General features: G+C 38.7%; 1 protein-coding gene across 6 annotated transcripts in view; it reads right to left on the minus strand.

Moving 5' to 3' along the window:
• ATXN1 (ataxin 1) overlaps window positions 1-12,990 on the minus strand; it is a 223,162-nt gene that overhangs the window by 197,115 nt on the left and 13,057 nt on the right. For 4 of the 6 annotated variants that reach the window (XM_053993094.1, XM_053993256.1, XM_053992920.1 and 1 more), the window contains exon 2: window positions 11,315-11,434. The gene's annotated coding sequence lies outside the window, so the exon portion shown is untranslated. Of the gene's footprint in view, window positions 1-5,689; window positions 5,859-7,619; window positions 7,688-11,314; window positions 11,435-12,990 lie in introns of those variants that run through there. The other 2 variants (XM_053993175.1, XM_053993332.1) reach the window with 2 other exon arrangements.

Consider the following 12,990-nt stretch of genomic DNA (forward strand, 5'->3'; position numbering starts at 1 on the left):
ACCACAGATTGTCGTAAGACTGAATACTGGCTCTCCATGATGGACCTCTGAGCCTATCCGAGCGTCTCAGCTCCCTGCCAACCTGCCGGCTCCCAACAACAGGGCATTGCACATAACAGAACTGCCCTCAGCCAGCTACAGCAATGCACTCAGCATCCAGACAGCGGCTTCTTTTCATTCCATACCTTCTTGTACAGGCCTTTGTAAAACACACACACAAGATCTTTACTAGTATGGAGGGAAATCAGTGGCTACAACTGCAAAGCGCCGTGTTGCTAGCCAGAGACGAAGAGCACACAATCCGAAGCTGAATGACTGCCAGCAAAGAGGAGTCCCAGCTTAAGGCCTCAAAAGCACTTGGAAAGCTGTTGCCTGGCTGATTACGTCCTCATGAAAGGGTAAGGCTCCAGAGCAGTGTGCACAGCAGATTAGAGGCAGGGCTCCCAGCAGTGCCGGCAGGAGCTTCAGAGCTGAGCCGACACACGTACTCTGCAAGTGCACCCTGGTGCGTATTCGCACGGCAGCACAAGAGAGAGTAATACCCGTGAGCGGTCAGGCTGCAGTGCCCGGGCAGCCACCAGAAATACCTGCTCAACTCCCTCTGAAAGGAACTGGTCCTTAAGAAAATTTAAACATCAAGTGAGGGATGTGGTAAAACTCCAAAAAAAAAAAAGAAAAAAAAAAAAAAAAAAAGTAACGGCAGTGTCTCTGAAAAAAGGGACAATTTGGCATTTGCAGTGTGTACAAGATGTCTTCATACACTTTCCTGATTCCTTGCCAGTAACTATTCAAAAAAGACCACTTAACAAGCAAACAGGTCTTCAGTACAACAAATAATAAAAAAGAGAGCAAAGCTTGTGCTATTTAAATATCATGAAACATTCTGCTAATCATGCACAGATGGAAGTACAGACGCTTCTGCCAGACGCCTTGTTCAGAAACTTTGCTCTATTTTTAATTATTTGATGCACAGAGGACCTGTTTACTGATTAAAAGGGCACTGCCTTTAAAAGCACTCCATCAATATGGAGCCTAGCGTTGTTTTTAAAAGAGGACTTTAAAAGTAGTAACTCATACCTCCAAGCTCCCTGCACCAGTTTTTACAATCTTATAACCATGAGGTTGGGGTTTTTTTCAGATGTTTTTCTCACATCGAGAAACTGCCGACATACAGGAAAAGTGAAACTAACTATACTCAAGCTATTGTTAAATTCACTGGCTAAATCAATTTGGAAAATGTGTATTTTCCTCTGATATCCCTTAGTCTGTATATTTTTGTTGTTACTTATAACAAGAACAGTTATCAATTTCCAGCTAGAAGTAATTTTTGATGGTTTTCTGTTTCATCAAAAGTCTCTCTTTTGAGAAAACATACCAACTCCAGAATTATCAACCAAAATAATTCTTATGTTGTTTGGGTTTTTTTAAATCTACTATAACCACAATATCATTGCAATAGTCAGTTCATGGCAAAAGCATGCTGATACACACACACAAAAAAAATTTAAAAACCCTTCTTACATATTTCCATTTCACATCTTAAGAGAACTTCACTCATTCGGTGGGTCCTTCATTCTTGTACTTCTCCATAGCAGGCTAGGAATTTTTCCCTCTCTGAAGAACCTCACTCAAAATGCATACTATGTCACTTTTATTTTCTTTTTCTGAATGAAGTGCTTTTCAAAAATTCCTTTTTGATTTAACTTACATTTCACATCCTATTACTATAGAACTTTATCACTGGATAAAGTCACGGTATGAGAAGTGATGATAAAGAAGCCCAAAGAAAAGCTCAAGATGCTACTTTTGACCCATCAGTATGACACATGAAAATGGTACTACATTTTTTTAAATGTACATTAACAATTTGAATTATTGCTGTTAATACACTGAAAGAATTCTTTGATTAGAAGATCACATGATATGATAATAAAGTAATAGGTTCTCCATTATTTTATGAGCAAATGACCCAGGCTCATGCTCAGGTACAGAGAAAATAACTGAATGAGTTTTGGTTTTGTAGTTTTTCATTGCTTGCGTTTTTTAAACAATGCCAGCATGTAACATTTTACAAACACATATATGCTACTGATTTGTTAGAGATCAGCTGACAAGCATAAAAAGCAAGATGTCTGCTGAAGAGACACTGCAGCTGGAAGCCAGGGAAGACTAGCAGGGCACACAGACTGAAAATCCAATGTTCAGCCAGGGAAACAGGCACCCACAGAGAAGCTTCAGAGAAGTAATAATGGTCTTTTCCCATGAGGTGAAGCGGAAGGCTGTATGGAGTGGAAAGCTTGTCCAGGCAGATCATTGGGGTTGCAAAGCTCAGAATCCAGCTATGACTAAACTAGGAAGGAAGAGAGGTAGATGAAACAACATTCAAATTTACATTTCTGCAGAAAACTACTGAGGTATTGAAACCCTCTAAGCAGAAGGGCATTTTAGACACATAGAAACACACACAGAATTCAAACAGAAGAAAGGGTCTACATAAAATGTAAGTATTGTGCCAGTAACAAACCCAGTGAGGGAAAGGTGTACAAGTAGGTCAGACATGCAGCAGTAAGAACTGCTGAGCACAGGAGAATCTTGGTAGAGAAGGCGATGAGGAGAAAAACTAATTGACCAGCAACAAGAGAAAGAAGTCTGGAAATGGTTAAAACAGGACAGAGGATTAAAAGGCAAAACACTGTTTGGGCTATGTAAAGAAAGATTAGTCTTATTCACCAACACATCCACCTGAAGCACAGGAAGGAAAGAAGACTGATGACATTTGACTGAGCAACAACTTTCAGTCTTTCAGTCCCTCTCCACTTGAAGGAAAAGCCAAGTGACTGCTCTACTCCCACCAAACAGTCTGATCAGCAATGCTGATCTCTGTGTGTCAGCTCTGAGACCAGAGGCTCAGACACATGCCAAAGGCCCCAGACTCTATCGCACCACATTTACACTCACATGGCTCTATTGAAAACCACCCAAGTAAGAAACAGAGGTGGGAACCCGACCCTTTATTTCACCACAGCCTTTGGCCGAGTACCTCGGTGCGTTGCACAACATGCACCCTTCATGTTAAATAAGAGCAGCATAAAACCACTGGTTGCTGCAGCCCAGCTTGCACAGCACTGCTGGTTTCATGAAGACACCCTGACTGAGCTGTATAAACAGCACCAAACACTGCAGCCAGCCAGCTGACAGCTCAGATAAACGCACTTCATAGCAGAGCTGCACACATAGCAGAAGTGTGTCTTAGTTTGCATTTCTCCCATTCCATACAGCCAACATGACATTCACCAAGTTTGACTTCTTAGGTAACAGGGTTGAACTTGATTGCTGATGTTTAATATATTTCAGATGCTTACCTTCTACCCACCTCAATTTTCCTTATGGGTCTTTCTCACTGTACACTAACAGATAACATCTGGATAGTAACCTCATGTAACAAATGCCATACTTTCACTGAGGAATTACTTTAATTTGCTCAGTCGCTGCACATTGTATTCCCTCTGAATCTGCCACCGAGGTGCAATCAAAATAAACCAGTGGTGATAAACAAATGTCAGGACTCATCCATGCTCTCACACCTGAAGACCACACACCAAGAATGAGTTACTCTATCATCTTGTGCAAATATGGAACAAAATGCAGACTTTTACTCCTTCAGTTCTTCAAGTATTGCAGTATCACATCTGTTTTATGACACTTTCTAATATATTTGTGAGCTATCCAAACACCATATAGTATAATTTTAAACTATAGATTATTGTACTGTAAGCTCCACCATCACCCTCTTTCCCTATAAAAACAGGACACGTGTTACACATACTCATATGTCACTTACCTCCCCCCAGTTTAATTAATCAACTGTCAATTTCACAAAGGAAGTCAATGTGATTTCCAAGACTGTCATTAACAACAAAAATATCAGGCCAGATCACACCAGAGATCCAAGAAAGTTTAGCAAGAGTGGCAAGAAGGAAATGTGAAACTCGACCTCGATTCAAAGAGGAAGCAGACAAGTTCTAAACAAAGAGGTGCAGCAGCTTCTCAGTTCTGGAAACAAGGACATGCAAACACAAATCGTATGACCAGACCATCCAGGTCATCCTCAGCTGGTCCATCAGCAAGTGTTACTTACAGAAGAGTGATGTTATCAGGATAGGTGGTGGGAAAAGGAAAAGAGCATCCAGAGGAAAGAAATATAGTATCTAGGATGTATCAGACTCTCCCTATAATAAATTAGAGGGAAGGGACCATTTTATTTGGTACCAGGGAGAGAACAGAAGTGGTCAACAAGGAAACCTCCACTGTATGTTAGTGAGTTGTGTTTTCTTTGTTTTCAACCTGAGGCCAAATTTTAATGCATTAGCATGTAATTAAAATCTTGTGTTAACTGAAGATCATGGTCTTCATTCATGGTCAACATTCATATGTTAATGTTTTACTTGCATAACTATTGATAGAAATAGTATTGGCATGTATCCACGTGTCTGGGGCCAAACACTTTAAAGTCCAATCTTAGACACCTCTGAAACAGGCAGATGAAAATCTGTCTAAATCAACATCTATTAACTTTTTGGCTGCCTCTGGAAAATAAATATGATATCACAGCTCAGGATGCAGGTCCATCCACAAAAGCTGTAATACTTTGTAGAAGGATTTGTCAAGGGACAAGTCCTGTCAGAGTAAGCAAACCTTTCATATCACAGGTAAGGCATCCTAAGAAAGTCATGTTTCTATTCTGATTCTTACAGAGGATTTCTATTTTCAGAAATGCCTATATAGCACTACCTGAGACACTTTGAGTCATTAAGATATTAAACAGAATGAAAAATAGGTTTTAAAAAATTGAAAAATGGTTCAATGACCTTCTGTGATGTTTTGACTCCTTGTGTTATTATGCTATTTAAAATGCTTATTCACTGCATTTTATAAAATGTAAAATTGTATTGTTTTTTCTTCTTGCATCTTTGCTTCTAAAACATGATATATTCTTTAAAAAAATCCAAAAAGGAAAATTGACTTATTTTTGTATTAATTTTTAAAAATAATCTCCCAAGCTACTTTCTATCTGTCTGTATATTTGCTATAATTGTGTTCATATTTGAATTCTGTACTTCAAGCCATCTTTGATCAACTTGATTAATATTCCTTTCAAAAATTTTATAGCTGATGTACTTCACAAACACAATTAAAGTAGATTAATCTGTTCTGAATTATATGTTTCATAAAACTACTGTTTCTCTGATTAATTTTACAAAAACACTTGTAACTATGTACAAATGAGTTTTTTCTCATTGATAAAACAATCCTGTTACACAGCTTCCAGTACTGGGCAAGAGATATCATTGTGAATATCTAATAAATCAGCAAGCCTGATGATGTGATGTCATGTGAGCTAATACACAAAATACTGTATTTTTATTCCAGTAAAGGAAGAAATAGCCCATTCTCAGCTTATAGCACTGGCTCAGCTACAGTGAAAATCTTCAGGTATCAGTATCAGTAGAATAATGCCACCATCTAGTCGAAGTGACTGTAGATGATGCACAAACCTTTCTCCACTGAAACCAGTAAAAAAAAAAAAAAAATATTCAAATTCAATAGCATGGTTGAATTTCAGAGACACTGGGACTGAACAGGACCCATTTGACTCCTGATCTGCAAGAGAGACTCACTTTGACCTTACCATAACTGTCATGAGCAGGCTGATGTCATTTCACCCCATAAATCCCCTCGCCTGGTGCTGTAGCTAAGCACTGCTGAACTTAGGTATCCTCTAGAAACACTGTGATGCTGTAATTAGCAGTGAGATTTCTAATGCATTCCCCAGCCAGGAACAAGGGTTGCTGTGGCCACTGGAATAAAAGAATGTGAAAAGGAAGTGGAGAAGAATGAATAAGACAGGTAACAACAGAGAAAACACAATGAAAACTTACTGAAGTATCTCATATTAAAAGAACACAAGAACCACTGGCTAAACTGTCAAATAGGTATTAAAATAAACAGTGGGGGTTTTTTTAAATAATTCCATTAAATTGATTATTTCAGTGGAGAAGATCAATGATACATAGAAGGTGTATCTCTGACATAAGCTTCTACTTCTGAGCATCTAAATTACAACAGGTTTGGTGCTTGGGTATTTTTTGAGAAACTACATATTTAAACATTCTGCTTGCAGTGCAACAGCAACATAAACCTTTCCTTTATTTTTTGGCAGATGCTGTACATCACTCACATTCAACTTATCTTTAACTGTGAACTGTTCATGTATCTTAGAGTGGTTTCAATGCTTCTATGGCAAGGCTAAACAGCATTTCAGAAACAATGATATCCCCAGGCCCACACTGTAGTTTCTGAAGCACAGATTAAGCACGGTATTCTGCTCAACAAGCTCATCACTGTTAAGTAACTCATCAGAAAATAAAGAGGGAATTATCAAATGGGAATTGCCAAGTAATTAGTTCTCTGAAGCAGATGACATACAACTGTTAAAGGGAGGGGCTTCCCTGGTAGTCATATGTCAAAGTAGAGCCTCCTAATCTGTAAATAAAAATTCAGTACATATGATTAGTGTGATGGGTTTTTAACTGCTAGTGGTACGTGGAGAATAAAGTTACAACTTCTTCTACCGTAATAACCTACTGGGATTTTTTTCCCCTTGATTATATTGAATTTTCAAACCATTCTGGAACTACTCGCTGTCAGACAACCTTGGGAAAGCTATGAATACAGCACAGTACCAAGCAGCAAATGTGTTCAGGGGCTAGAGAAGAGAAATGCATTTATTATTATATACATTTAAAAATATCACTTTCTAGTCAGCTGCTACACATGCCACTGAAAAGGAGCCACACCAATATTTCTGAGCACAGTAAAGGAGGATTAAGCCTACTTTGTGTAATTATCCTTCTCCATTAAAGCCTGACTTTCTTTCAAGTAGCTGGCCTCACAGAAATGTTAGCTGTACAAAACTACAAAGGCCTTCACACGTGGGTACCTGACAAACAAAATGTGGTAACAGTCACAACCACACTCCAATACAAGTGAGGAACATTCAGACATTTGTACTTTTTATAGAGCAAGGAGTGACTCAATAAATCCTGAAGTCAGGTTTACAGCTAGTTCCAAAATAAGTAACTGATGAGAAAATAAAGAGGCAATTATCAAATTAGGGTTTGCCTCTATCACAGTGTCTCAACATGAGAAACCCCTCAGCCAACACATTTAAATCCAGATGCTGCCACCTGGGCTAATTTCAGACCAAAATTATACCCCTGGTAATGAGGGCTAACTTTCTTTCAAAAGCACAGCTCTGGTTTCAAGGCAAGGCAAACCCCACCACCATACCCCTGCCCAACACACACAACCAAGGACGGGGGCAGCAGGAGGGCACACACAGATGCTCAGGCTTGCACACACCTGCACATCACATCCAGATGCCTCACCACTTCTCAGCCCCAGCACATGGAAGTTCTCCATCTACTCATACTCACATTAACATCCAAAAGCCCACACTTTTAAAGGAATGCTAACAAGTTGCAGTTCGTGGGACAGCAAATCTCATTCCATTTGTAAATATACATTTTAAAAACACCAAGTTGGAAGGTGAATCAAACCTCGGATAGTGCCTTATATCACATTATGAATGTCAGCCTTGTGTTTTTATGTAGGCATACCACTACACCCCATGCCATTTACACTTCAGACCATGATATGAAACTTTCTATCAGTCAGACAGCAGGCCTTCAGCATCTGCAGTAGGAACAACAGAGGAAAAACATGAAAGGTTATGGCTGAGGTGAGGGAACCACAAAGCCTCATTTTTAAGACATCTGTCAGCATTCACATCACTTCATTTAATTTACCTTTTAGTTGCTCGCACATAAACAATTAAAAAACTAAAATTATTCCTAATCACTATCCAGTTATACCTAGTTCACAGCTCCATTTCACTAGTGCTGTTAACACATTAGAAGTCTCCATTGCTTGCCTTCTTTTAGCCCTACAGATATTGTAGACCTTCATAAAAAGCATGAGGGAAGAAATAAAACCAGCTATGATAAAAGGACACTGATATGAAACCCAAAAAGCTACCACTGCACACAGTAATATAGAGACAGATTAGTTCTTTTTATGTTCACTATTAAGTATTTTAAAAGGGCAGACTGTTGCCTGTTTACAGAGAGAGCTAGCCAGAAGCCTGCATAAAACAGAAATTATGTCTTATATAAAAAATAAGCTATATTAAGTAGTATACAGACATACTTACTGAAAATTCAGCCAAAAAAAAAATTCTTACAAATGGGCTGCAGCTGTAAATTCATTCCAGTACTATGATTAATAAATACCAAGTGACTCGAGAACAGAAAAGATTAAAAAGAACTCTTTAATTGTTAAAATGTCCAGTATCTCATGTAAAATCCTCTCAAGACAACTGTATAAAAGAAAGCATTGAGTCATTTGCCTACGTGGAAGGAGGCAGTGCACGCTCTGAACAAATAACAATAACTCTATGTTTTGGAGAGCAGGCTAAAATTAACAGAAAGAAAGAAAAGGGAGAGAGAGAAGGGAGAGAGAGAGAAGGGAGAGAGAGAGAAGGGAGAGAGAGAGAAGGGAGAGAGAGAGAAGGGAGAGAGAGAGAAGGGAGAGAGAGAGAAGGGAGAGAGAGAGAAGGGAGAGAGAGAGAAGGGAGAGAGAGAGAAGGGAGAGAGAGAGAAGGGAGAGAGAGAGAAGGGAGAGAGAGAGAAGGGAGAGAGAGAGAAGGGAGAGAGAGAGAAGGGAGAGAGAGAGAAGGGAGAGAGAGAGAAGGGAGAGAGAGAGAAGGGAGAGAGAGAGAAGGGAGAGAGAGAGAAGGGAGAGAGAGAGAAGGGAGAGAGAGAGAAGGGAGAGAGAGAGAAAGAGAAAGAGAAAAAGAGAGAGAGAAAAAGAAAAGCTGTATCTATTTATTTATTTTTGCTTTACTTTTACTAACACCCATGTCCTTATCCAGGCAAGATGCTTAGCTGGCTCTGCAGAAAATCCTGCTTGAATTAGAAGGGTAAGCACACCTGGAGAGCTGACACACAACAAAGATGTTACCCACTGAAGCCACACAATTCCTCACATGAGTGAAGCCATGAAAGCACATGTAGGGACATTAGGCCTCAAGTATGGCTTCTGAGATCCATTTTGGATGCCTTCAAATGTGTCCCATGTTCCATCCCTCTGACAGACTCCAGGGTCATAACCCAGGTCTGCCTAAAATGGAGCAGGACAGTTGCCACCTTCACCCCAAAACAAATGCAAAGGCCAGAAAGATGATGCGTGTGAGTATGAAATGCTCTATCTGTGGTTGCTCCCTGCACAGTGCCAGGTCATGTTGCTTGCACATGTTACTACTGTGAGCTCCTGCCTGTTTCCTCCAGTAACAGAGAGAAATTTGTAAGCAGGCAGTGTCTATCCCAATAACTTTTATTTTACTTACTTAGTTATACAGCGGGCCTGATTTTGATTGTTCCATAGAAAAAATGAGAACTAATGAGGTCAACAGAAGTATCCCCAACTCAGTAACTAAAATGTCCAACAACAAGAAGTTAAACCAAATCCAACCTAATCTAAGGTCCACAAATGAAATACTATACTTCAAGCTGAGCTGGTATAGGAAAAACAGCATTTTAGTACTATACTCCTGTCATGCCTCTGCATCAGACTCAACTAGGTTACATTTTTTATTCAAAATGTTTGTTTAACATTGAATATATTATACCTCATGTAATTGCAGAAAATAACAGATGCTAAAATATCCAAGGTGACTTAGCAATACATTATGGGTAACACAATCTGATTATTCACAGGACTTGACTAATGCCCTATAAACAACTACTTCTTCTAATTAAGAGATATAAGTTTTCCCAGCAGTAATCACTTCTTCATATAAACACATTTTTATACAACCCAAGTTAATCTTAAAAAATAAAAAATTAAATTCTTTGTGGAAATGATAACATCATAACAAAAAACTTGCTTCTATTTGATGTCCCAAGTCAATAGCTGCAACCAATTCGGTTTTCTTCCAAAATGGAAAGACAAAGTGTGTCAGCACATGGGCACTTTGTGTGGTTTTTTACTCTCAAGAAACTCTTATTGCTCTGAAGTTACAGCGGTTGCCACTCACCCCCACCATTCAAGCCCATTTGGAAATTGTAACAGGCCTGTCCTTGCATGTAACTACTTGCCGAGGCAACTTCCCTCTAAAACACAGCACCCTTCCCCACAGTCACAATAAAATGTAAATGATGCACTGCATACTTTTCTATGACATGCTGTATACATTAAGAAGTTATTCTGCAACAGAGACTTTCTGATCAGCCCTCCATAAATAAGAACACTATTGTAATTAAGCTTTCTGGTTTTAAATTTAAAAAAGAAACCCTTTGGTTTTCTGCAAGCAATCACTATATTTCATTTTCTTTTATTTAAAGACACAGGCAATTTTATTATGACCTTTTATCTTTTTTTTTTTCTTAAAGCATTAGCAGCATTGCCAATCCCAAGTACTTAAAAATCATAGAAGAGGTCCAAAAAAACCAGGCTGGCTTAATGACAATCAGATTAAAGAAATAAAATAAAAATTTATGTTCTTTTTATTGGCAGTATGATTGTTGAGTCTTGGGACTTGATCTTTTCAAGTTATTTTCCACAACCATATGGGAAGGAGAGAGAGAGGAAAGGGACAGCAGCAGACTGATATATGTGCACTTTTACATCTTGTCTGGCAATGGCATTTCAGGGAGGAAAATGAGAAGAACTGAAAGCATTCCTCAAAATAGAGCAAAAGACACACAGATACATCAGTAGTGACTAATTATCCTGGGAACTAGTCTAATGCCAGACAAAGTTTGATGCACAGAAGAAACTCAAGACAGTGGAAAAGCCAAGTAGGCAACAAGCAACAGGAATCCTGAAAATGATCATAAAAGTGAAGGAAGGATTTATACAATTTTACACGTGGCATTTTATAACAAGAATCAAAGTCTGCCAACTTTTCCATTCATACTAACATCTTCCAGTAACTGAATATACTCTGACCTCAGGTGAGCATAAAATCACCCATCTGGAACACACCTGTTCTGTAAGTCACAGAACTGAGTCACCAATTTAAAGGAATTTTTCTGAGTAGTGTTTCTCAAGGACCTCTACTGCCAGGCAAGGGAAGTACAAACCTATCACAGGTAGGCAATCACACAGACACCAGGAAGGTGCACACTTTGCCTAAAGCCCAGAACAGACAGTGTACACTTGCTGAAGGAAATAAAAAGCATTGCATTCTCACCTTATTGGCAGTGCATAACTGTACGGTGAAGAAAAAAATGACAGTGGTCACTGTCCTACGGGGTCAAGAATAAATTCACAGCTTGTATTGCTTGCCCATCTGGCTTGGCCTGTGATGTGACTGTTGATCCAGAAGTTGAGGAGATGGAAACCAAAATAAAGAGAAACAAAAACACAATTAAGAGTCAACATTTACAGTCATTTACAACACACTAAGAGATCCCAATGAAGACTGAGAGAGGCTGCTTTTACTATTACTCAAGCACAAATAAACCATAGATTTAATTCTGCAGACAGAGCTCATACAGTAGAGAGCAGAGCCCATTTATTCAGAGTGCTCTTTTCCTAAATGTGATCTTAATGAGGTGAAGAATCATAAGCAAGTGGAGATGACTGTCTTTACTGCCAACAGAATATATTTTATTGGAGAAGCAGTAGCATCCTGAAAACATAGCGCTGCAATTACTACTACTAGGTGAAAAATAATCACTTATTGTAATGTGACTTTACCTTGTACACTATTTTGTTATTAAAGGTGGCATGCTACAGTTTGATGCCTATTACTGTAAATTCCCAAATAATATAAACAAAGTAAAACTTTAAAAATGTGGGTTTTTAATTTTTTCTGTAATTTCACTCAGCAAAATCATGAAGAGCCAGCATTGAACTTCTGCTGACATCACCTATTAAACAAAATACATTTGAGGTTTTCACTTGGAATCTCACCAAATATTTTTATCATTCTTGGTACAATAAAAGGATTTAGTGGGACTATTTCTCCCTCACTGAGAATCATTTCTGTTGTTTCAGTTTATGAGCATACTTACTTGTTCCTATTTAGGGAAGGATTTACACGCATACTTAACTCTAGATAGGTTCTTTAATCAATCCTCATTCAGCAAAACCCTCACTGGGACATCTACTAAAGTAACTTTGCAGACTGGGACCAATGCACACATACAGATTTGCATGTGTTGTACAACCACTTCAGACTACAGTTTTGAGAGGAAAAAAAAGCCATGAAGCATTACATTCTAAACACATGCACTGAGATCAAAAAGGAGTTACGGTCATGCATCTAGTTTTTGTCTTTTTGTAAAAATCAGGAATCTACAAAGTTTCTTATATTTTAAAATGTTAGTCATGCATCACCTCAGCCAAAACCATGTAAAAATCTTCAACTTTCTCATATAAAGAATGTGAACCACTGAATAAGACTTCAAAATACAGTCTTGACTGAATACCTATTTATTTATTTATCTATCACATTTGGAGTCTTGCTTAAAAGTAAAATGAAAGGATGAGGACAGGATTTTCACTTTGCAAAGCTTAGGCTATTGAAGTCACTGGAATATAGCAAGTCAGTTCTTTGCAATGAAATATTTACCTGTGCCAAACCTGCCATACTTCTCTTTCTTGTTCTAATTATATCTTTATCTGTTAACACAGAGCTGGTTACAGCTGTCTCAGAAGAGACCTACAACTAAATCTGTTATCTGCACTCTCTGAATTGTACAAACCGTACCTGTACAGTTCTCCAGAACAACTAAATCACTCACAGCCTGTGTGGTTATAGCTGAGGCTGTCACACAGATCGACTTCTCTCAAGCATCACCAGCGGCAGCTGCCTCACACGCTGGAGTAGGTTTGCAGCCAGCCAGTGCTTCAGACCATCTA

Source organism: Vidua macroura, chromosome 1 (genome assembly GCF_024509145.1).
Source record: "Vidua macroura isolate BioBank_ID:100142 chromosome 1, ASM2450914v1, whole genome shotgun sequence".
In the NCBI taxonomy this organism is placed as follows: domain Eukaryota; kingdom Metazoa; phylum Chordata; class Aves; order Passeriformes; family Viduidae; genus Vidua; species Vidua macroura.